Source organism: Narcine bancroftii, chromosome 6 (genome assembly GCF_036971445.1).
Source record: "Narcine bancroftii isolate sNarBan1 chromosome 6, sNarBan1.hap1, whole genome shotgun sequence".
Classification (NCBI taxonomy): domain Eukaryota; kingdom Metazoa; phylum Chordata; class Chondrichthyes; order Torpediniformes; family Narcinidae; genus Narcine; species Narcine bancroftii.
In genome coordinates, this window is record NC_091474.1 from 156450946 (window position 1) to 156475956 (window position 25011).

Below are 25011 nucleotides of genomic sequence, written 5' to 3' on the forward strand. Positions count from 1 at the left end.
ATAGAGAACATCCACAGGGATCACTGCTGTTGGAGAGCAGCAGCAATCATCAAGGATTCTCACCACTCAGCACATGCTCTGTTCTCGCTGCTACCATCAGGAAAGAGGAAAAGGTGCCACAAGACTCGCACCACCAGGGCAGGAACAGCTGCTACCCCTCCACCATCGGACTCCTCAATTACAAACTCAATTAGGGACTCATTTAAGGACTCTTGTGCACTTTATTGATTTTCCTTTTGTTCTTTCTGTATTGCAGTCAGTTTGTTTACATTCATTAACTGTTTACAGTTCTCTGTTTACATGTTTTTTGCTGCATACAGTTTTTTTGCACTACTAGTGGTAATTCTGCTGCATCCGCAGGAGAAAAGAATCTGAGGGTTGTATGTGATGCCATGTATGTACTCTGACAATAAATCTGAAATCTTGAATTGTTCCTCATTGTTTTACTTTTATTTTCTCTTTTCCATTTCTGTCCCAAAGCTATCATCCCACACTTCTACCAATCATTACAAATATTTTGCTTTTTTTTACAGGTTGTTTAGTACTTTGGAACTTTCTCAGGTCAAGAACACTGCAAAGCCAATTAGTGGCCTTCATACCAGCAATAAATCCTCTAATTTCCAAATTCCATATCCTTCTTACTGTAACATACTAACTAAAATGTTAATATCATCTGAATTTCTGATCCTGAAACTATTTTCCTCAAAAATCACAAAATGTCATGCACATGATTTCTACAGGACTCTGATAATTTGTTTACCTTTGTTTCCTCTTGCCCTTCCTGTGTTTGCTCAAGTTAGCTATTAAACCTTGCTTCCACACACTTTTGACAAGTTGACCAGACAATTTATTTTGGTGATGTAAGTTCAGGGATAAGAAAAGAACAGAATACAGGGGGTGGTTTGCCTGCTCTTTAAATAATGTCAAGAACTTGTTAAATCTACCTACAAGAATCGATAGGCATTGGCTTAGTAACAGCCATTGTAAATGGGAGCTGCAGTACATTTAAGGGGGAGCCACAGACTGAAATCCTAATTTTTTAAATGTTCTTATGTGATCAGTAGGAAAGAAGAACAGAAGAAACCAATTAAATGAATGCTTCACAGGGAAGGGGGCCCATATGTTTTGGACAGAGTCCAAAGGACACCATAACCAAAGAAAGGTTGAGAATGGCTGTCTTAGTGGATTACTCATTATTTGTTGCGGTGTGATAGTTGTAAACTCATAATGTTAAGGTATGTGATGCCATCTGCATTGAAGTCTCATTTGGTATGTGCATGGACTCATTTTAACCTTGACATTGTTGCTGACCATTATTGCCTTGCTACTTCACCTCATTTTCTTCTAAAATTTTTAATCAAAATAGGTCTCACCAATGCAGAAGAGGCCACATCAAGTTCACCAAATGCAATAATCTAGAATGAGATTCAAGTGAAGCACTGCCTTTCCTGTTTATGGCCTTGGATGGAGATGAGGGCAGAGATCTAGATACAAGTGGTCACACTGAGAGTTGTGTAGGTCAGTGGAAGAGTTGGTTGGGAAGAAAAAATTGACCAGGGAGTTACAGCGAGAATGATCCTTGTGAAAAGCAGAAAGGGATGGGGAGGGAAAGATGTGGCTGGTAATGGGACCACATTGAAATTGGCATAAATTTTGAATAATTGTGCCAAATATGGAGCTAATGTGGTGAAAAGTGAGAACCAAGAGTACTCTATTCTTGCTCTGCCTTGGGGGAGGCAGGATGAGAATGGAAGTGTGTGAAATAGGGGAGGTGCATGAAAGCAATTTATCAATAACAGCAGGGGAGCCTTTCTTTTCTTTTCAGCGTTTTCTTTTGAATGGTGTTGCCACCATTATTTCTTTTCATTACAGGTTTCTTGAGGGGTCGAGTACCTCACAATGATTGGGTTGAAGGTAATTGTTTGGAATGTATTCGCTGAGGCAGGTGGGGGGGTGGGGACAAATGCGGAGCTTGAGTATGAATATGTACATGGATGGCTTTGTTTATTGGACTTTGTAAGTCTGTGAAAACTAAAATAAAATACTCAAACAAAAATTACAGCAATAAAATATGAAGAAGTAAAATGTTTCAGATGGTCTACAATGGAACATTTCATCCTGGGAACAGATGTGACAGAAGTGGAAGAATTGGGAGAAAGGGATGTTGTCTTTACAGGAGACAGAATGTGAAGAGATGGAATCGATGTTGCTATGGGTTTGTAATAAATGTTTGTGGATAATTTGTCTCCTGAGATGGAGATATAGGGATCCAGAAAGGGGAGAGTTGTTAGAAATAGTCCAAGTAAATTTGATGGTGTAGTGAAAGTTGGCAGTGAACTTCAAGACATTTTCGAGTTTTGCACAGGTACAAAAGGCAGCAACACCAATGCAATGATTTGGGGAGTGTACCTGAGTAGGATTGGAACAAGGACTGTTCCACACAGGGTAGCTGGAGGCCACGCATGTACTCGTTGCTACATCTTAGATCTGAAGTGAAAAATTGCAAAGGGTAAGGACAATTTCTTCCAAGCAGAAGAAACAAAGGGCCCTGAGACTTTTCTGATGGGAAATGGATGTGCACTGGGTTTGCACATCCATGGTAAAGAAAGGCAGTAGGGGTCAGGAATTGGAAGTGTTCAAAAAGGTGCAGATTCTGAGTTGTGTCACAGATATGGGTGGGAAGTGACACTTCCTTACCCTTTTTAAAATTTACGGACATTCTGATAATGAGACATAGACTGAGAATATGGGCACAATTTAGGAAATCTTTTGGCTATCTTAATGTTTCTATTGCTGGCCCTATTATAAAGAATAATCTTTTTCTTGGCTGCAGGTTTTAGGGAATGGATTAGATTGGGAATAAAAATTTTAAGGATCTATATATTCAATGAAATTTTGCTTAATTTGAACAATTAACATTAAATTCAACCTTCCTAATGAGCATTTTTTAGATATCTACAAATTAGGTGTTTGTCCTTGGTGCAAGCTCTAACTCCCGGATGCTAGCTGCTATAATTCCCTTCACAATTCCCACACAGACATCAGTCCTTGGCGCAAGCTGGAACTACTCTATTGCCAGAATTAGATCAATTGTCAACATGAGGAACAGCATTTTCTATTTCTCCTGGGTAACAAAAAATACAACCACATTAAACTGCTGAGTCCTCTCAGTTTGTTGCCCCATCCCCATGCAGATCAATTGTTTCCATCTGTCCTTTACCTGCCCCATTCTACTTCTTCTACCAGTCACTCCAGCTCTCTCAGTTTTATATCACCTATTGCCCCTCTTTTTTATGCTTGCTATCTTTCCCTCACACTTTAGTCTCTCCAAACAGACCAAGCCCAAAATGTTATGAAACATGAAAGTCTGCAGATGCTTTGATTGTCGTAAAAATACACAGAAATGCTGAAGGAACTCAGCCGGTCTTTCTGTGCCTATAGGAGGTAAAGATATATTACTGAGATTTCAGGCCTGAGCCATTTTTCAAGGTATAAGTGAGAAACAGGAAGGCATCTGAATAAAGACTGCAGAGAGAAGGGGAGAATAATGGAAGGGGGGGGGGGAGTCCAAACCAAAAAGTGTTAATTGGATATGATAAGAGGAAAGGTGAGAATAGATGTTGGCTCTGTGAAAGGAGACAGAGAGAAAAGGGAAGAGTGAGAGAGACGAAGCTGTGGGAAAGGCGACAGGAGGAGAAGGGAGGAAGGTTTTAACAGAAACTGGAGAAGTCTATGGTAAGGCCATACAGTTGAACCGTGCCCAAGTGCTATGAGACCATGGACAGACATGTCAGCAAGGTAATGGGATGGGGAATTGAAATGGAGCCGAAGTTCTCAACGAAGTGATCTCCCAGTCTGCGACCAGTCTCTCCGATATAGATGACACCACAACCTGAGCACCCTATGCAGTAGGTTCATAGGTGAAATGTTACTTCACTTGGAAGTACTGTCAAATGATGACTGACTATTTTTCCGCATAGATGTTGCCTGACCTGTTGAGTACCTATGGCCTCTCTGTTCATTCGGTGTTTTCAAAAAATCTAAGATTTAAAAATTAAAATAATTGTTGCAAATTGAAATGCACAAAGAGTTTTGTGAGCTGCTTCAAGATTTTCACGTATTATATTGTATCATGCGTAACTTTGTGTTTATTATATTTCTCATAGTTCCGGAACATAGCTTTTCCCATAGTTCATTTTTTATCTTTATGTTTAGATCTTGTTTCCACTTTTGTTTGGGTTTATAGCTTATTTCATCATTTTCTTTCTCTTGCAGCTTGATGTACATGTTTGTTATAAATCTTTTAATTATCATTGTGTCTGTAATCACATATTGAAAGCTGCTTCCTTCTGCAAACCTCAGTCTGCTCCCAGTTTGTCCTTTAAGTAGGTTTTCAGTTGGTGATATGCAAACATTATACCGTGAGTTATTCCATATTTGTACTTCATTTGTTCAAATGATAATAAATTGGTTATCACGCCCCAAAAATTAAATAAATGGGATCCAACATTATCAGATAGATGTTTTCGCTGTAAGTAGGAAACAGGAACAACAATACATGCAATTTGGGCATGTGAGAAAGTGAAAAAGTTTTGGGAAGATCTAAATCAGGTATTAAATAAAATCACAAAAAGCAACATACCAAAAAATCCAGAGATCTTTCTTCTAAGTAATATAAGAAGTAAAGATTTATTATAATAGCATTAGCTGGAGCAAAAAAAAAATGTATAATGTCAACTTGGAAATCTGAAGAGAGCCTGAGAGTACAGCAATGGTACATAGAAATGAATAAATGTATTCCATTGGTAAAAATAACATATAATTTAAAAAATAAAGTCACATTATTTGAACACATTTGGGAACCGTACATGGAACACAGCAGAGAGGGCCTACCGCAGACGTCCATCACCTAAAATGATAGAATGAGAAGAAGATGAAATGAACTGACCCAGTGTGTAAAAGTAGATGACACAATTTTCTTGTTTGTTTTCATTGTGTGATGACATTGTTGAACATTTAATGGATGTGGAGGGGGGTGGGAAGGAGGGAGGGGGGAAAAGGGGAGAAAATGCCACTGTGTATATTCAAGAGGGAAATGTTTGTGTGTATTTTGGTTAATATGGTTCATCGTGTGAAAAATTTTAAAAAATTGAAAAAAAGATTTTCATGTATTGTAGCATATTTTAAATGGCTCTAATGTATATATTTTTGACTGTACTAGTAAATTGCAGCACACACTAATCAAAAAGTAAATGATAATATATTTGGTTAACATTGGCAGATATATTTACAGTAAAATGCAAACATTGACTTCCACTAAGATAAGATCATATTTACTTTTGGAAACAAACTTTTTCCTGTTTATACAATGATAAATTTTCAACTAAGTTGCCACTGGGCTGTTTTTGTATTGCGTAGAAATCCAGCTAACAGCCTACCAGTTTAGCACCAGCCTCCAAAGAACTTTGATTACCCATTCACAGAGGTGCTCTACACCAATGGGTTTACTTTTAAGATTTGCACAAAGCATTTTGTCTTCGCCGCTATCAGTTTCATTCCATCGCAACATAGAATAATTTTAAAAGGTGGGCAGGATGGTTGCTAAGATTTTCAGTCCCTCATGATTACTCTGATGTTTTCAGAAATTAAAGATAAATACTCAAAAGGCCAAGAGGAGAAAAATCGACATGTTTTTAGGATTTTTCTTACTTTCTGAAAGAGTGCTGTTTATTAGTGATTACATGATTATGAATGTGTTAGAGCATCATTGAGTCATCTCAATACATTCTGTTTATTTACCAAATTCATTCTCAATGAATTTTGTTTATTTACCAAATAGCATAGGAAGTTGATACCTGTGAGGATTTATACGCTTGGATTATCATCGGTGGAAACATTGCCTGGAGTTTCAGAGGTTGGAGGTCATGTGATGAAATCTCTGACTACATCCAGCTGGACTGGCAGCTTAACTTATCTGTGCCAAAAAACGGACCCAGGTCTCAAGTAAAATGGGCGCCCATGCCAGTTAACCAAGAATTCTGTGGCATTTCTGTGATTTAAATACATTCCCTGAAATTCATGCCCTCTGCCTGAAAATTTGAAGATCATGTCAAAGTGGTGGAATGTTTATTGATTTTTTTTTCAACATCTATCATGTATGCTAAATATTGGTTATGAAGAGAATGTAGGATTTGCAACTGTTAGCAATTTTATTTAAAATGTAAAATAGAATTATCAAGTATCATGGTAGCAATACATCTTATTGAAATAAAGCAATAAGAGTCATTGTTGTCAACATTTTACTAACTTGCTATTGGAAGTAACTTTCTAGCAGGTAAGGAATCCCTTTTGCTGCGTTGACCAAGCAACAATTTCCATAGCAGCTTATCAACAGAGTAAGGACACTTGGAGGGATGCATTGTGGCACCAGCAATATTGTTGCATTGATATGCAGAGACTTAATGTGCTAACTGCTTCAGAACTCCAGTGTCTTGGAAGACTTAGGTTGTTTCATCGGGTGGTAACAAGCATCTGAAGTCTTGCAGAAAGCCCTTAAAATCAGTTTACTGCAAGTAGATCCGGGGTATATGTGCCAAAGTGACATTGAGGGGATTGGGATCTGACATATATCAGGATGTAGATAAATATAATGCTGCACTCTTATTTCTTGATCTTGCTAAGTCATTAAACGGCTTTCTGTATTCCATACCAAAGTACACCAGTTCTCAATTTAATGTCTGATCCAAAAAAAAGTGTCAGCCACAGTATTGTACCTCTCCTTGTGTGCTTAATCCTTGACTGGGGTCCAAACCTCAGTGCTGAGTCGAACTAAATGAGCCAAGTTGTTAAACTTTTGATGAACGACTAATGGTGGGAGATCTTCCCATGCTGGAAAATGACGTTCAACGGATGTAATTTGCCAATCTACACTGTAGGCATAGAAGGCATTTTTATGCACTATATCTGCAGAAGCAATATTGCCAAGAAGTCATGCAAATTTATGTTGCATGTCAAAGAGTGAGCTTCAAGTGGTCCTTCAGACCTATTCCTGAAGGATTGAAGTGTAAGCCCTTTTATTTCTTCCTTGGGAATTCTATTGCTGCAGTAAAAAAAAAGGAATTGGAATATTTCTGTTCAAAGCAAGACATATAATACATCATTTTCTTTGATGACAAAACACAATTATGAAGGGAAATCTCCATCAGTGAACATTATTTCAACAACTGCCTCAGTCTTGTATTATTTTTCAGAATGCAAAAGTAGTACTGCACTCATGAATATTTTTTATAGATAATGCCTGCAGAACATTATGAACATTATTTTGATGTGGAGCATTAACTTTTCTCCCATTGATGCTGCCTGACCTGATGTGTGCTGCCAGTGTTTTCTGTTTTCATTTCATATTTCCAGCATCTACCATTCCAGGTTCCCATTAATGTTTTATTTGGACTTGCTGATGAAGACTCGGATATTCCTTCTGGATTTAAATTAGTTTAGAATAAGTAAAGTGCTTTGTCTATAATGAATTCAATTGCATCCACCTGAGTTCAGATTATTGTTGGGAACAAAAATAACATCTCTTCAGGAAAAAATAGTTGCCTTGAAATTTATTCACAGATGGTGACATAAAACATGTTGCATACTTAAGTCAGTCTTTTGTTCTGCCAGCTCTTGGTTGCATCCAAACTATCACTAAAATATTGATCCTGCTCCACAAATACAACATTGGCAACTGCTTTCTTCTGAAGCACCAAATATATCTTTTTGATGCAACTCTTTGCCATTTGCTTGTCGCCTCATGGGCTCCTTTCTCTACATTGATGCAATTGGGATTTGCACTCGTGTGAAGTGGTGACAAGATGCATATCCAGTAAGGAGCGCATTAAAAGGCCTCTGGAGTTATGGAATTTGGTGTGAGGCGTTTCATATACATATTCACAGTCTCAACTCCCATATCTTGGAAGAGTAGGATATGCCATGAAACATCAAATTTGCTATAAATATGATCTTCAAAAAAAGATACAAAGCCAGCTGCAGAATGGGCTCCTTGTTGTCTTACCCTAAGGAATGCCATTTCAAGAGTCCTCCTTAAACACCTCTTCCAGAGGCCAAAATTCATGGAACATAGAACATTACAGCACAACACATATTCCTACCAAAAAAAACCTGAACTCTTCCTACCTCTATTTTTCTTTCATCCATGCACCTACCTTAGAGACTCTTAAATGGTCTTAATGGTTCAGTTTCCACCACCATCCCTGGCAAGGCATTCAAGGCACCAACAACTCTCAATGTAAAAAAAAATACCCCTGATGTCTCACCTAAACTTTCCTTCCTTCACCTTGTAGAGATGTCCCCTGGTGGTTGCTGTTCCTGCCCTGGGAAGAATGCACTGTCTGTCTACCTTACCTATTCCTCTCAGAATTTTGTAGACCTCTTATTGTCTCCCCTCATCCTTCTTTGTTCCAAAGAGGAAAGTTATAAGTCTGCTAACCTTGCCTCATAAGTATCCAACCATTAACCCTGTACTCAGCTTTCAGGTTTGACCTTCCAAAATGCATCACCTCACACTTATCCAGATTGAACTCCATCTACCACTTTTCTGCTCAACACTGCATCTTGTCTATCTCTTTTTGTAAACTATGTCAACTTTCAGCACACTCCACAACTCCTACAACCTTGGTATCATTCTCAAACTTACTGATCCATCCTTCTACCTTAATCTTGGTCATTTATAAAATCTAAAAAAGTAGGTGTCCCAGAACAGATTGCTGCAGAACTCCACTAGACACTGACCTTACAGGCAGAATACTTTCCGTCCACTACTGCTCTTTGCTTTCCACGTACAAGCCAATTTTTAATCCACACAACCAAGGTTCTGTGGATCCCATGCCTCATGAATTTCAGAACGAGTCTCTCATGGGGGACTTGTCAAATGCCTTACTAAAATCCATAAAGATTACATCTGTTGCTCTACCTTCATCAATTTCTTTTCTTACTTCTTCAATTAGGCTCATGAGGCATGACCTTTCCTTCTCAAAGCCATGCTATCAATCCTTGAGTAGACTCTACTTGTCCAAATGCACAAAAATCCTATTCTTAAGAATCCTCTCCAATAGTTTGCACGCTACTGACGCAAAACTCACCAGTTTATAATTTCCAGGATTCTTCCTATTATCATTTTTTCAACAAGGTGACCAGATTTGCTTCTCTTCAATCCTTTGCCACCTCCCCTGTGTCCAAGGAGGACTCAAAAATCATAGCCAATGATTCCCTCCCTTCCCACAGCAGCCTGTGGTATTATCACGTCGAGCCCTGGGGTCATCAGTCTTAATATTTTTTAAGAAGATCCAACATTTCTTCTTCCTTAATCTCCACAATGTCCAGCACACATGCCTGTTCTATTTTGAACTCAAAGATAAAGGTTCCATTATTGGAATGACAGGTCTACATCTGGAATGTAACATACATGAAATTCTTTAACTTATGTCTACCATAAGGCAGACAGAGAGTTGGCACTTTGTCCGATGCCCATCACAGAAACCTTCAGCACTTAGTGTTCCTAGACGGTCTCCCCTCCAAGTACTGATCAGGACCGAGCCCCAACTTTTTGTACGAGACAGACCTTCCCCAGAAGAGATTCCAATGATCCACAAATCTGAACCCCTGCTTCCTGCACCAACTCTTCAGCCTCCATTCATCTGCCGCAACTTCCTATTCCTACACTCTGTGGCATGTGGCACAGGCAGCAATCCCAAGATTACCACCTTTGAGGTCCTGCTTTTCATCTTTTTTCCTAACTCCCTATATTCTCTCTTCAGGACCTCATCCCTACTATACCATATCCATATCAGTCTTGAATTTGACTACCTTCAGAAATTCAACTCCAATTTTCATCTGCCATGTGTGGCAAACACCGTGACAAAATTAAATACCACCCAGGTCCCTAGGCGGAATTTTAGTAAGACCCCCCCAGGGTTGGCATCATGGTGGGGTGGGCATTCACGGGCCTTCCCACAACTCACCTCCTTCCAATGCTCTTTCTTTCTCTCACACTCACTTGGAATTGCGCATGCCACAGCATGTTGGCTGGTTTAGTGGAATTTTTTCCAGACGTCGTAAACTTAAGGGTAAATCAGTGCATTGTGGTGGTAAATTTAACTTTGGAAGAAGATGGAGAGGGCGGGGTGGAAGGGGAATGACTTTTAATCGGTTGTAGTTTCAACGCTTGTGTGTTTTAAATGGAAGATTCAGCCATTTAAATTGAAGCTTATACCTGCTCTCATCATAAGATGATTTTGTGTGAATAGGGGTCGTCAGTTTCAATCTTTGTGACCTAAGTAAGGTGGCCTCTCAGTCAATCACAGCAGCGCTCACCAGAGTGCCACTAATTATTTGAGTCTGCCTCCAGATGCTCTCTGAGATGAGGTGAGCTGATTTTCCACCTGCCCCCGCCCCCACCCCCCAAATCATCCTTGATTCCTCCACCTTCCCTCCAAACTATTAGATTTTTAATATCGAATTCGTTTGGAGTCCGACCAAAAAACGCAATTCCTCAAAAAAAACCGCAAATCTTCATCATGATGCCACGGGCCCGCCACCACCGGCTCCCAGAAAGCACCATGCTCGTGTCACCTGGGCAATGCCACGACACCAACTCTGGCCACACCCACACTACTGCCGCCTACTACCAGCGGCTTCTCCCGCGCAGGTGCAGTAAGTAGAGACCAGATGGCAGGCGCCTACCTTTAACTGAGTATGCACTGAAGCCTAGGGGCTTGGGCCCCCTTACCCTCCGGGCCTCTAGGCTTCAGCCTACTCAGCCTAATGGTTAATCTGCCAATGGGCATACAAGCTGTGTTCTTAGCCAGTGGGCCCACAACTGACCAATATCAGTTTAGACCTATCAATTGAGACTTTGTCAGTACTCCAGTACAATTCTCAAACTATCAGACCTCTTTCAAATCTTAAAAGATTTCTGTTGGAATTAATCTTTAGAACTAATGGCAAACAACTTCAATCAACCTCTTTTGCCTCCTGTCCAGAATGAAAGTCCCTTCAACATCAGTTATTGAACTGCAATATTCACATTTTCAAAGCCATCATCAACCTGTTCAGTGAGCATTAAAAGAGATTGGACCTTACACTGAATATCTGCCAGCAAAGGCACTCTGCTAACCTCACCTCTCTGCACATCAACCTTCCCCACCCACATTAAGGCCCACAATGGGACACAAGAAAATGGGGCATTTGCTACATCACAGGAGATACCTTTTGGCAAAAGTAAACATTTGTGATTAAATTCATCATTTTCTTCAGCCTGCCAACAGACTGACAGCCTTCAGCTGTCAGAGGAGAAAAGTGATTGAAGATTAAGACCTCAAAACCAGCACAAAGCTTATGGTATATTTGGCAGCAGTTATTCCTGCCCTTTGTGATGCTTCAGGACTCTCTACATCTGGAGAAATACTTTCAATGCTGTCTCTTCAGAATCCACCAAATTGACTGACATGATTATCAAACCAACATTGTCCCAAGCCATTAACACCTACATTAAATCTGCAGTAATGCAGAACCCACTCCAATGGGCAGACCACATAATTTAACACCACATAATTTAACACAATGCATCCAATGCTTCAAGTTCCATTACTGGGTGACTGGAGGAAATAATTCAAGGATATTCTCAAACTATACTTACGTCGGATACTGGGGATGTTTTGGTCTGGTTCTGAGAAACTATGGCCCCCTTCATCAATACTATTAAAAAGGCCTTCATAAACAAACAACCCCATCAAGCTTCTCCATGTTGGCAGGTGCCGCTTCGACCTCATCAGCACCTACAGAAATTAATGGAAGCAGGGCGTCTTCAATACCAAGGGGCTGTCTGAGAAGAAAATGCATCAATGCACAAGCTTTGGGTGGAACCAGCAGCTCCAGCTGATGCTGCTGTTAGGAACTGGGAAATCAGATTATTTTTCCCATCAAGTGATGAAATTGGATGACAATACCATTGAGAGCTGCACCTGCTGTTCACCTGCTTCCTGCATAAGTTATGGATCCTATTTGGCTCCCCTTACTTGTGACATCATACTTCAAGGAATCAGTCATAACAGGGCAATCCCTGTTGGAAATCCCACCAACTTATGTTACTGATCCAGTCATAGTCCTCTCTGTGTAAATATCTGGTGTCCTCAAAATCAATCCACACACATTGTGCAGTGTATGGATTCTTGGCCCTAGAAAATTCAACAATCATGAATGCCAGCTGATAAAAGAAACATTATTTTTTATTTTCAAATCTCTGGAGTCAATACACAAAGCTGTCTTAAACAGATGTAGCTACACAAAATCTGAAAGCTTTCTGTAGCCATGCATTATTCATTCACAGCACAATGAATTATCTAATTAATTGTTCACCTAAATACTGTCATTTTTGAAGTTGAATGAAAATTACAAATATAATGTTTAAAGTTCTCCTTCAAATGACATGTATTTTTGCACACTACTACTAATTATGTTCCACACAATACTACTTTCTCTTCCAAATAAAGTTCAAAAAACTGGACTTTGTCCAGATATTCAATTTAATTTCTTCATCTACAAAAATATTGACCAGGTACATGACTGTTGTTCCAGGATCCCAGATGTTGCCCAGCATTTAGCATTGATGTTCTATCAGACATTGAAAGTACTGTGATTATGAAAGTCCTAAAATTGCTCAGGTGAAATTTTAAATGCTAAATTATTCAATCTCTGGCAAGGTAATGAGGCCAGGATTTACAACTGGGGTCCATACCCACATACATGTGTGGAAAAAAAGGAGCACAAACTGTAGTACTTGATAATTATTGAGTCACCTTTGCTGGAGATGTGTATATGCAGTTGTCATTTAGAAGAAGGTATGGTCAACAGGGATAGTTGGCTATTTTGCTTCTGTTCCTTTCCATTACCATTCGGTTCCCAATGAAAGAATGGGCAATTTGAAGTGTACTTTAAATAAAGGGTTGGAATATTACTCCCACATGTTTTGTGGTATCAGAGAAACAATGTAATTGAAAAAGGAGAAGAGTATTTCAGGAGAAAATGCCACCTTTATTCATGGTTCACTTTCAACATTACACCAGGAAAGCTTGAAGGAAACAGAGGAATGTGTACAAGTGATAAAACAAATACAGTTCTACAAATGTCGCTGATTTTTAAATAAAGAATGTAGGGTGCTCAGTGAGTATCATTAGTCAAGATAAAACAAATTAATTCTTTTGAAGTCAGAAGTTAAGCATTTTAATGTCTCTGGTTTATGTTGTACAATTATTGCATTTTAGTCACTTTTGTCAAAAAAATAAGGCAAGCCTTCACCTCTGAAGAATTATTGTTATGGAATGCAAAAGAGATTCTTCTACATTGCAATCTTATCTAAAAGCAAAGGTTCTATAAATATTTGAAAATAAGGATCAAAATTCGAGCCAATCTATCCATTTGGAAACTAAAGTGTCAAAATGAAGATGGTTATTTTTACGTTTTATACTGTCGCTGGTTTTGCAGGCTACAAATCCATTTCAATGTGCATTCCAGTAAAGGGGGAATATTGTGCAGCATGAAAACAAGCCCTTAGGCCCAACTCATCCATGCCTCCCTAGGTTAGTTCTATCAATATCACTCTAAATGTATTTGAACTGCATCCAGACTGATCTAAAAAATGCATTCCACAAATCAATCTTGTAATAATCATGAAAAAATACTTAATCTGGTATGTATGTAAGTTAAAATCCCCCCCTTGATTATTGCATTACCTTTGTCGCCTCCTCATTTAATTTCCTGATTTGGGCCCCATCCAATAGTAGAGCTACTATTCCATGACCTGTAATTAACTCCTCCCCCTTGTTTCCAGGTCGATGAGTACCATTCCTGGCGTATTTCTTTCAGGGATTGAATGCTGTCTCTTCCCATTCAGCTCCCCTTTCACACTACTCTGGCATCTGCAGGGCCTTCAACCTGCATGGTCCACTTGCATTTCAGGTTGTACTCTCCATTTCTGCTCTGCTGGCCTTTCATACTTTATGGGCCACTGGGCACGGTCGCTTGTAGGTCATTTTCAGGACCACGGAGCCTTTACCCTGCATGATCCATTTAATCTTCACCTTTTCAGGTCCGCTGGGGCTAAGTTTTGTTTCTTCCCTTTTAGGTCCATTTGTACACACTCCTGGCATTTTTCTTTCAGCTACATGAAGCCTATCTGCTCCATCTGCACATCAACCTGGTGTATTCCTTTCCTATCTGTGGAGGCTTCACCCTCTTAGCTTTCACTCTATCTTGTCTGGTTGCACTCCACCCTGGCATATTCCCTTCAGTTCCGCGGAGCCTTCACCCTTTCAGGTCTGCTTGTATACCACCCTGGCGTATTCCTTTCAGGTCTGCCAGGCCTTCACCCTGCGCAGTACATTTAGCCTTCACCCTTTCAGGTTTGATCGCGCATCACCCTAGCCCATTCCTTTTAGGTCCATGGTCCCTTCATCACACCCGGTCTGTTTAGCCTTCACCCTTTCATGTCCACTTGCGCGTCACCCTAGCGTATTCCTTTTAGTTTTTCAGAGCACTCAGCCTTTCATGTCCAGTTGTGCTTTATCCTGGCATATTCCTTTCAGGTCCATGGAGCCTTCATCACATGCTGTCCACTTGGTCTGTACCCTTTCATGTCCACTTATGCACCGCCTTGGCATATTCTTCTCAGGTCCATTTGGCCTTCGCTCTTGCAGGTTTGTTTGTGCATGGCAGACTGCTATCAGATAAACCTTTGAGTATTATTTTAAAGTAGACCTCTGTGGTTTAAAGGTTTTGTATCATTTCATATCAGACAAAGGTTAGCTGTCTCAAAATCAATCCCAGCCACACACTGCATAATGTTCTTCCTTTATTTTTGTTCTTCTGTTTTTGGTAAAGCACTTTCATTACTAAACATCAAATGCTTCTGCTTATATTTTCCATTTTTGACCCAAAGGTTACAATTTTTCTTTTCCAATAGGGAGGATAATGCAAATAACGGATTTGGCCAAAGTTGAGATCAGTGTGGTCAACAGTTAACTGTTATCATTTCAAGATATTCCTTGTAATATTCTAATGGATCAATGCTGTATTTTTTTCCTTTGATATTTTTGTGGTTGCTGAAGAAATGCATCTCCTCTCCATGCACCCCAACACCCACCCCTCTCCCCTCCACCCACACCATCACCCACTCCTGTCCCCTCCCACCCACTCTATCACGTAACCCCCTCCCCTCACACCCACCCCATTACCCACTCCAACTCTTGAGATTGTGTTTAATGAGAGGGATCTTGCCATAAGGGTGAAGTTGGAAATCTTTGGACAAGTGTCTGAACCAAAAGGAAGAGGCACAGGTTCCTTTCCTCAAACTACTTCATGGGTTTGCCAGAGCTGCAGATGTTCAGGGCCAAAGGCATAGCTTCTTGAAGTCTTGGGGTCAGTGGAGAGGTTGGCAACTCGTGCAGTTTTGTGCAATAGATTATACTGAACCAGAACAGCTTTGACTGAAGTAATGGCAATGGAAAAATCATATGAGAAAGAAGGATGTGACTGAAAAGTTGGGTATTAAAAAATAATCACACCATTGTACATCAATCTCCCTTTATGAGGCCATCAGTTTTAAGCAAAACTTGAGTTTGAAGTGTGTTTGGCTTTTGCTTGCAAGTTTGAAGTCAATAATGAATGATTCCCTCAAATTCTGAAGCACTTTTTATTCCATTTCAATTACTGTAAAATGTTTAGGATCTCACTAATTCAAGTAAAGTTAACGAAAGTAAAGACGAATATGAAAATAAATGAAACGCACCAGGGGTTGTAGGTTAATTGGGTGTGATTGGGCGACACGGGCTCTTTAGCCAAATGCCCCGTTACCATGCTGTTTGTCTAAATTTATTAAATTTAAACATCAAATTTAACCAAGCATATTGATTTTAGATTAATACACTATGGTACAAGTTGTAACTCTACCCAACTTAGTGCCTTCCAAAAATACCCAGTAAAGACAAGTGTAGTCTATATTTTAAGAAAGCAACAGTGAGTTCAGATTTAGCAAACAGTACAAGAGGAAGCAGCCTAGATCTGATTGGTTAAGTAGGTTGCTTTTTATTTGATTTTTTTTTAAATTGAAATTGTCCTTGGTATATGGACTTACTTTATTCATTTATAAAATAAAAGTCTCACTGTCATTTAGTGACTCTTTCTAAATGTCTTTGAGTAATTGGTGATAACGTGCTACCTTACAACCCCACAGTCTGTCTGGTGGAGATGCTGCCATCAGGCTGTGGGATAGGAAGGTGTAGGATTTGGACAATGTAAAATTGATGCAATATTTACAGGTCAGAAGAGTGGGCTACTTAAAGGGACCCCTGTCTCTTTAGATGATAGATTTAGAGTCATAGAGTAGTACAGCATAGAAAAAGGCCTTTCAGCACACCATGTGCAGGACAACTGCACTAATCCCATTTGCCTATATTGGGATTGAGACCTTCTATCTAAATGTCTCTCAAATGTAACAATTATGCCTGATTCCACCATCTCCTCTAGTAATCAAGTCAAGTCATCTTTATTTGTCATTCTTACCATAACTACAAATGCAATGCACAATAAGGACAAGACAGCATTTCTCCTGGACCATGGATTAAATTTACATCAATAAGAGTTAAATATTAAAACAAAATATAATAAAAATTCATGATATACTAGTGGACATATGTTCTAGGAATTGAGAAGCCTCATGGCTTGGGAGTACCTCCTTCCTGTTGGCGGAAGGGAGAAAAGTTTACAAGAGGGGTGTGAAATGTTATTTGCCTTCTGCATGCATATTGATATCCCTCATGAGAGGCCCCACTATCCTCTGCAGGGTCTTAAATTCTGAGATGGTACCGTTTCCAAACCAGACAGTGATCCAATTTCTCAGAATACTCTCAATACATTCTCTGTAGAATGTAGCAAGGATGGAGGGTGGGTGATGAACTTTCCTCAGCCTTTGCAGGAAGTAGAGGTGCTGCTGGGCTTTCTTAACTATAGAGTTGGTGTTAGGGACCAGGTGAGATTCTCCATCAAATGCAGACCAAATAACTTGGTATTCTTGACGATCTGAACGGTAGAATGGTCAGCAGAGAGTGATCTCCCTGGGCCCTGCTGAAGTCGACAACCATTGATTTTGTTTTATTAATGTTCAGATGCAGTGTTAGTGTTTTCACCTTGTCTCTGTAAGCCTCATCATCATTCTTGCTGAGAAGGCCCACCACGGTCATTTTGTCAGCAAACCTTATGATGTGGTTCAAGCTATAATATTGCTGCACAGTCATGAGTCAGCAGAGTGAACAGCAATAGACTAAGCCCACAGCCCTGGGGAGACCCCATGTTCAGTGTAATGGTCTTAGAAGGGTTGTTTCCAATCCAGACTGCCTGATGTCTCTCTGTCAGGAATTAGATCATTGGGGAGTCATTCGGTTTACATCAGTGGCACAATATAGTGGGCTGAAGGTTGTGTACTGTGCCATGATGTTCAATGTAGTAAAGACACCAAAATGCTGGAGGAACTCAGCTGATCTATTCAGCATCTACAGGAGATAAAGATATATTGCCAATGTTTCTGACCTGTTCTTCTTCAAGGAGTCAATGTTTAATGTTTTACTCCATCCTGCTTGCTGTTGTGATTCTTTAGTGGCTTTAGTAGTTAGTGAAGAGAGTAAAACTTGTTTTGTTTCCCATCTCTAGATGCCCCAAGAATCTGGTGTGGGCCACCTTGAACCATTGTATTGCATGTGCCGGTGATATTGCCAGGTGCAGGTTGGAAGAATGAAAAAAGACAGTATAATGAAAATAGAGATGCAGGCACAGAGAGACACTGGGTTTATATGTGTATAAATCTTTCAGGATGATAGTCTGGGTTAAAGTAATTTTTAAAACAAGTGTTTGGGATTCTTCATACTTGGAGACAGATAGCAAAAACTAGGAAGTTATGAGGAAACATTTTCATAAACATTGGTTATTATTAAGTATTGGTTAATCCAAACTATGTTGCTACATTTGGAGGCTGAAGGAACACTGGAGGCAAATGCACAGACACTCATTGTTTCTGAAGAGATTCTCTTCTCTTATTGTTAGGGGTGTCGGGCAATGCTTCTGGCAACTCTTCGTTTGCCTTACAACAGTCAAAGGTTGAAGTATATCATTTATATTACATTTTTATGTACTACTATGTGACAATAAAAGGAATCATGAACAGTTTAGGAAGCATGGAGATCTTATTAGAAGCATCAAAACAGATTTACTCAAAGGATTCTTGTAACAAGACAGTTAAACAGGAAAGCATGTGGACCCTAGAATCTTTCTGCTTGGAGAGGAAATGTAATGGAGATGTTCAAAGTAAAGAAGGTACCAGAGATAGCAGATGGGGAGAAACTGCTCCTTTTCTGGCAGCACTGAGAACCAGAGCGATAAATGCAATGGCCAGTAAATCTGATGATTTGGCACTGGGCATTGTGCATTGACTTATGTTGTTTATTCACATGTTGCTTGGTGCAATTTTGAATTTCTCAAATGATTGTTTAGAAGGTTATCGGCTCAAGGAAGGCAAATGAGGTGAATTCAAGAAGGCAGCTTGGTTGACATGATGAATTGGGCTGTATGACTATTATCTGAACAGTTTTGTGTTGAGCTTCGGACAGAAATCGATACAAGTTGAAGCAATGAAACGAACTATTTGGCTCATCAATCAATGATGTGTTTATCCTCAGTAAAATTTAGTTCTAATGCCATAATTTTCATATTCCCTTTCCAGCAACTACCAACCTCGTGTGCTTCTACACATATATATGTTTCTGCTGTGATCACTAAATCTGCTGATGTTTTCCTCATCCTCCTAACCTAGTGTCAAGTGAAGTTTCTCCTTTTCTCTTTTATGATAACTTTTTTTTAATTGATGTTTGAAACTGCCACCAGTTTAAGAACCCTTTCACCCTGTGCTTTCTACTCTAAATAATCACTCAATTTTAAACAAGCTGAAAAATTATTATACATTTCCTTTGTTCCATCAAAACCAACCCTAATAAACCCTATTATTTGTGATCTATTTTGTGCCCTCCCACATTTTTGAGGTCATAATGTATATATACATGCCAACAACAGAATTACCTTTCTTAATTCACTAATGTTGACTGCTATCTGAAGCCACAATTAAACCAGTGGTTTTCAAACTTTTTCTTTCCACTCACAACCTACCTTAAGTCATCCCTATGCCATTGGTACTCTGTGATTAGTAAGGGATGACATTGTAAGTGAGTGGAAAGAAAAAGTTTGAAAACCACTGGTTTAATTATATCTAATTGATTCATTATGTGCACAGTTTCATAACTCCAAAGGAAATGTGCCAATGACAATTTTTCTCAAGCAAAATATTTCAGTAAATATTGGATCTAGAGCAGTGGTTCTCAACCTTTTTCCCACTTACTTTAAGTAATCCCTTAATAATTATAATGGCTTAGGGATTACTTAAAGTGGTATGTGATTGGAAAAGAAAAGTTTGAAAATACTGGTCTAAACTATTGAGGCTTTATATGGATCATTCACATGGTAATCCACGTAGACAGTGCATGGCATAAGAGGACATTGGGGAGCTCATGGCCACAAAAGGCTGAAGAAAGCTTTAACAGCCAGTAAACAATATTGTTAAAGCAGGCTGTCAAACATGTCAAGGACATTTAATATTTCTGAATATTTCCTGGCATTCTGAAGAATTTTTTAAATATCCCAGTTTTTTTATTTAACAGGGACTGAAGTGAATTGTTTCAGAAGGCAATTCTGTGATGATGGAGACCTTAGACAGAAGCTGAGATGGGTAATCTTTTCACCCCATCTAAGTGAACAGGCTTGCAAATGCTTCTTGGGCCTCCTCCTCTCATTTCCAGGGAACTATAGCAGGGCTGCAGAGATTTGACCTGCTAAATTGGCCATGAGAGCACTCAACTCTGACTGTAGCTTGATTTTCTTTTCCATGATCAAATGGTTGTTTAAGTTCAGCGTTACTTCCCTCTGTTTGCTATCCTCACTTCTAGATACAGAACCATGGTTTCTCATTGCAAAACTACATTTATACTGCAGTGATAATATTCTAACACTTTTTAGATTTTGTCCATCCTAGTTGCCCTGTACCTTGTTAGTTTATTATTCAATATTGGCAACTATCAGACTGTAACCTATACCTGCAAATAACTAATATATAATATTGAAACTCTACTGGGGAAAAACTGAATTTTGTGCTCCAAATGTAATATTTTACGGGTAAATATTAGAAACGTCAACTGCGTGCACCCAGTGTCCATAATAACCATCTGACAATACTTCTCCACTGCCCAAGTGAAGCCCAATGTAAATTGGAAGAACCACAGTCTATATTTTTCTGCATGGGCAGTCTACAGCCCAGTCCATTTTCAGGTAATATGTCCCCCCCCCCCTCCCACCCCATCCTTCTGAGTGTATGGGAGATCTAGTGGAAGTGGAAAATATACAGTTAATGGCAAAACTTTTTGTAGCCCCCAAATCCTTAGCTTCCCGACAGTGGCCACACAAGTGAATAGGGTGGTAAATAAAATATGTGCCACACTTGCCTTATTTGTTTGGGGCACTGAGTACAAGAATAGAGAAGTGATATTGCAGCGATATAAAAAAAGACTTTGGTTTGGTCATACTTCTTGTATTGTGTGCAATTTTAGTTTTCCATTACAGAAAGGATGTGGAGACTTCAGAAAGGGTACAGAAGAGATTAACCAAGATGGTGCCTGGATTAAAGAGCTTCAGCTACAAGGAAAGGTTGGATAAACTTGGCTTGTTTTCTGAAGAGTGTCAGAGGCAGAGGTTTATAAAATTATGAGAGTCATGGTCAAGGTAGACAGTCAAAATCTTTTTCTCAGGTTAAAATGTGAAATATGAAAAGATGTGTGTTCAAAGTTGGGTGGGAGTGTGGTTAGTAAAAAGGAGATGTATGGGATAAGTCTTTTTTATACAGTGATAAGAGCCTGGAATGTGCTGCCAGGCGAAATAGATATGATTGTAGGGTTTAATAGGCTTCTATATGGACATATGGGTATGCAGGGAATAGAAGGATATGCATCATGGGCAATTGGCAGAGATTTTAATTTCAGATCAGATATTGAGAACTGATGCATGTGCTCATGTGCTGTACTGCTCTAGGTATTGTGTGAAGGCAGATATAAAATATTTGTTTAATTTGTTTGCTGTGGGATCCATTTCTTTTTATACAACTGATATTTATACTTGTTTTTTTTATTTAACTTCCTATCTAACCACTAGATCATCATCAACCAAGGAAAGTCTATAAAAAAATCAGCAATGAGGTGAAAAAATTCAATGGATATGGCTGAACATTGTATCAGCCTCGAGCTTCAGCAGCATTATTTACATTACACAGTGAAAGGAGCTGATAATATTCTCCTATGTAGATGGTTATCAGAAGGGCTGCAGTGCTAATTTTTTAGGTACCAGAGGCTCACCAAAAACAGCAACAAGGAGGTGCCAGTGCTGCCCCTGAGGTGCCGGAGCAGTGCTCCAGTGAGCTCCGGCAGCAATGCACCCCTGGTTATCAGCCACATCAAATACTGTTTCTGTTTAAATTCAGTCTTCTATTCAGTGCCTTATTACCATCCCTGCAGCAATTCCAACATTTAACAGGACCAAAGAATTGTAAGAATTTTGCTTGGTAAAATGTACCCACCAGTTTCTTTATAAACCTCTCATAGAATTGGTTAACCTTTTTAAAAGACAGGGCCCCCCTAACAATAACAAAGCTTTGCAGTAGATCTGAGGTAGATCTCCTTAGTGCACATCATTCCTTGCTCTCATGCAATTATCATGCCATTTGATTGTATGTTCAGTCTCCGACTATAATGTTTCTCATGTCAGCTGTTCCCTTATTACAGATGTTTAGTTTCACCTCTGCTCTAGTTCACTGCAGAAGATATTAATCCTCGTTGATGTCTTAACTGAGGAAACGGAGTTCAATATGTAATCATTAGCCATTGTATATATGCAGCTACAAACTGAAAATTAGCAGGTGGGAGAAATTTTTATGGAGGTTATTGGTAGAAAATGAAAAAGTATATCCTCTTTCAGATTCATTTTAGTTTCCCATTATTGTAATTTTGTTTGTGCTTGGGACACTTTCACATTCCCCACTGCATTCTTGACCTCAGCAGGTTTAAAAGGTGACCTACTTTTTTTGGCTTTTGCCACCTTCAAGCTGCCATTGAAGTGGTGTAAAATAACCTGCTTGACATTATTTGTCTTTCTCAAAGCCATTATCTTGCTTTTACAGCAGTGTTCAATGTAAAAAAACAGACTGAGGTCAATATTGTTAGGAAATTCAGCCACAACCAGTATCCTACAGCCAACCTGTGTACAATGCTGACATACAAACACCCTTTTTTTGGCTGGCTTGGCTGCAAGTGATATTTAGTCAATGTTAATGTAACTGGTTGTGTGTATTTGCAAGTCATTAGTTGAATTGGAGCTTTGCATATTGTTATGCAATACTGTTAAAAGGATGGAACTAAATAATTACAGTCTCCCACCAAATCTAAGCTTTATTTTTACAATTTGAATTCAGCTCAACATTAAATCAGCATGGATGGCATCTTGGTCAAATGGTCCATTTTAGTGATGCCTTTAAGTTTCAGACAATACAGCTGTAATAGAAAGATAGTTTGTAAGTCTCAATTAGCACACTTTCATACAAGTGTGGATCCATGTAAAGTATGTTCAGTGGTGTGAAATATTTTAACATTACCAAGTTGATCAGAAGTCTGAACTGCTGTACATGGTTTTGTTTAAATTGTTTAAATTAATTTGTCACAAAATTTACCTAATACAATGAGAAGTGTCCTTCTGCAAGCACTCTAACAGATTATCTCTAATATTCATACAGCCATGTGAAGAGCACAATTACAACATAAAGGATTGCAATGAAAAGAAAGATCATTTAGCACCAAGCACGGGCAGAATGAGAACACTGTACTGGGGTTCATTCAGAAGACTGATGGCTGTGGGGGAAAAAACTGTTTTAAAGCTTGTTGGTGTGTGCTTTCATACTCTTAAGTCTTCACCCCAATGGATGAGGGAGAAGAGAGTGTGCCTAAGGGTGTGATGGGTTCTTCAAAACGTTGGCTGCCTTTCATCAGCTTCGGGCGATGTATATGGAGTCAATGGAGCCAAGGGATTTTTTTGTTGTTGTTCTGAGCAGCATTCACTACCTTTTTTAGCTATTTCCAAACTTGAGCTGAACAGCTCCCATATCACACTACGATGCATCCAACAAGTATGCTTTCAATGGTGCGTCTATTGAAGTTGCTGAGGGACAAGTGGGGTGTGCCAAACTTTCTTTATCTTCGAAGAAAGCAGACGCATTGGTGCACTCCCTTAACCATCATATCCATGTGTTTGGTCAGGTCAATGAAGATGAAGATGAACAATATCCCCTCTGTACTCAACACCAGCTCTCTTTAAAGACAAGATAACAATAGCAAATGCCAGAGGACATCTTTTTAAGGTGAATAGAGGAAAGTTTAAGGGAGACATTAGAAACAAGTTTTTATTTATGCAGAGAGTGGTGGATGCCTAGAATCCATTGCCAGGGGTAATGGTGGAAGCTGATACAATGAGGACATTTTTTAAAATCTCTTAGATGCACAAATATATGTAAGAAAAATAGAGGGTCATGGGCTGTGAGGTTGGGAAGGATTAGATTGATGAGAAGTAGGTTTATGTAGGTCGGTACCACATTGTGGTCTCTACTGTTCTATATTCTAAGAACTTGAAGCTGCCTGTGTGTTTGACTTCAGCAGGGGTGGACTGTCCTCTCTTCTGAAGTCAGTGATAATCTCCTTCATCTCATTAACGTTGAGAAAGTGTTGATTGACTTGGCACAATGCCACCAGATTTTCATTCTCTTTGCTGTATTCTGTCTTGTCATCACTTGATACCTGACATCCTACTGTGGTGGATGGAGATGAAGTTAGAACAGTATATAGCTGTACAGTGGTGGGTGCAGAGGGAATATAGTAGGAAACTGAGTACATCTTTAAAGATAGCTGGTGTTGAGTACAGAGGAGATATTGTTGTCCATCTTCACTATTTGTGGTCTGTGAGATAAGAACCAAATGATCCAGTTGCATGGGGCATTGAGCCTGAGATCCCAAAGTTTGGGAATGAGTTTGCTTGGAACTATGGTATTGAAGGCAGACCTGTAATCTCTGAACAGTCATCTAACGTAGGTGTCTTTGGCATCTAGGTGATCATAAACCAACATAGCATTCTTTAAAATAGTTCTCAGTGATAATTTTGATCTTGAAAGGTTTGTTTTCAACAATTTGGCAGTAGGCAAAATATTTAGAGCTAGGTACCCTTTGCACATAATCATTTCGTTGGTTCACCAACAATGTTTCCATTTGTCACATGGGAGCTGTCTTAAAATGGTGACTTGGTCTTTTGTTCAAGAAGTCATACTTGTGTATGTTTTTGGCAAATCTAAAGGAAAGGAAGAAACTGTACTCAAGTCAGCTAGGATTCTCCAATACATGCAAAAATAGCCTTGCCATAGGCAGGTGGAAAAGATAATATGGTAATGTAAGCTTGAAATGTAACTATTAATGCACACGTGAGACCAGTGAAAAATTGGAGTTGTAGTTCTGATACATTTGTGGTCTTGGTGCAAGGTTAGCAACTCAATGATAGCAAGTCACAGTGTGACAAAACTGAAATTCACTAAATATGTTCACTTCTAGCATGTTGTCAGAAATTGATCAATTTCTGCCATTTCATTGTTGGGGAAACTCTACCCATTATCTTTTATGTGCTCAGCTCAGTTTGAAATGTTACTTGTTAATAATCCTGCGAAGTTAGATTAAAATCGTAGTCAAAGAATAGTTACCTCACTTCTCTTTTCAACGGCAG

General features: G+C 39.3%; 1 protein-coding gene and 1 long non-coding RNA gene across 25 annotated transcripts in view; one reads left to right on the top strand and one right to left on the bottom strand.

Moving 5' to 3' along the window:
- Positions 1-25011, top strand: part of ldah (lipid droplet associated hydrolase) — a 281972-nt gene that overhangs the window by 94577 nt on the left and 162384 nt on the right. The window contains exon 2 of one of the 23 annotated variants that reach the window (XM_069886446.1): positions 20773-20856. The exons of the other annotated variants lie outside the window; for them this stretch is intronic. The gene's annotated coding sequence lies outside the window, so the exon portion shown is untranslated. The remainder of the gene's footprint in view (positions 1-20772; positions 20857-25011) is intronic. 23 annotated transcript variants of the gene reach the window in all.
- Positions 22635-25011, bottom strand: part of LOC138736632 (uncharacterized) — a 48215-nt gene continuing 45838 nt past the window's right edge. For both annotated transcript variants that reach the window (XR_011340455.1, XR_011340454.1), the window contains one exon: positions 22635-22748. This is a non-coding gene — a long non-coding RNA (uncharacterized lncRNA). The remainder of the gene's footprint in view (positions 22749-25011) is intronic.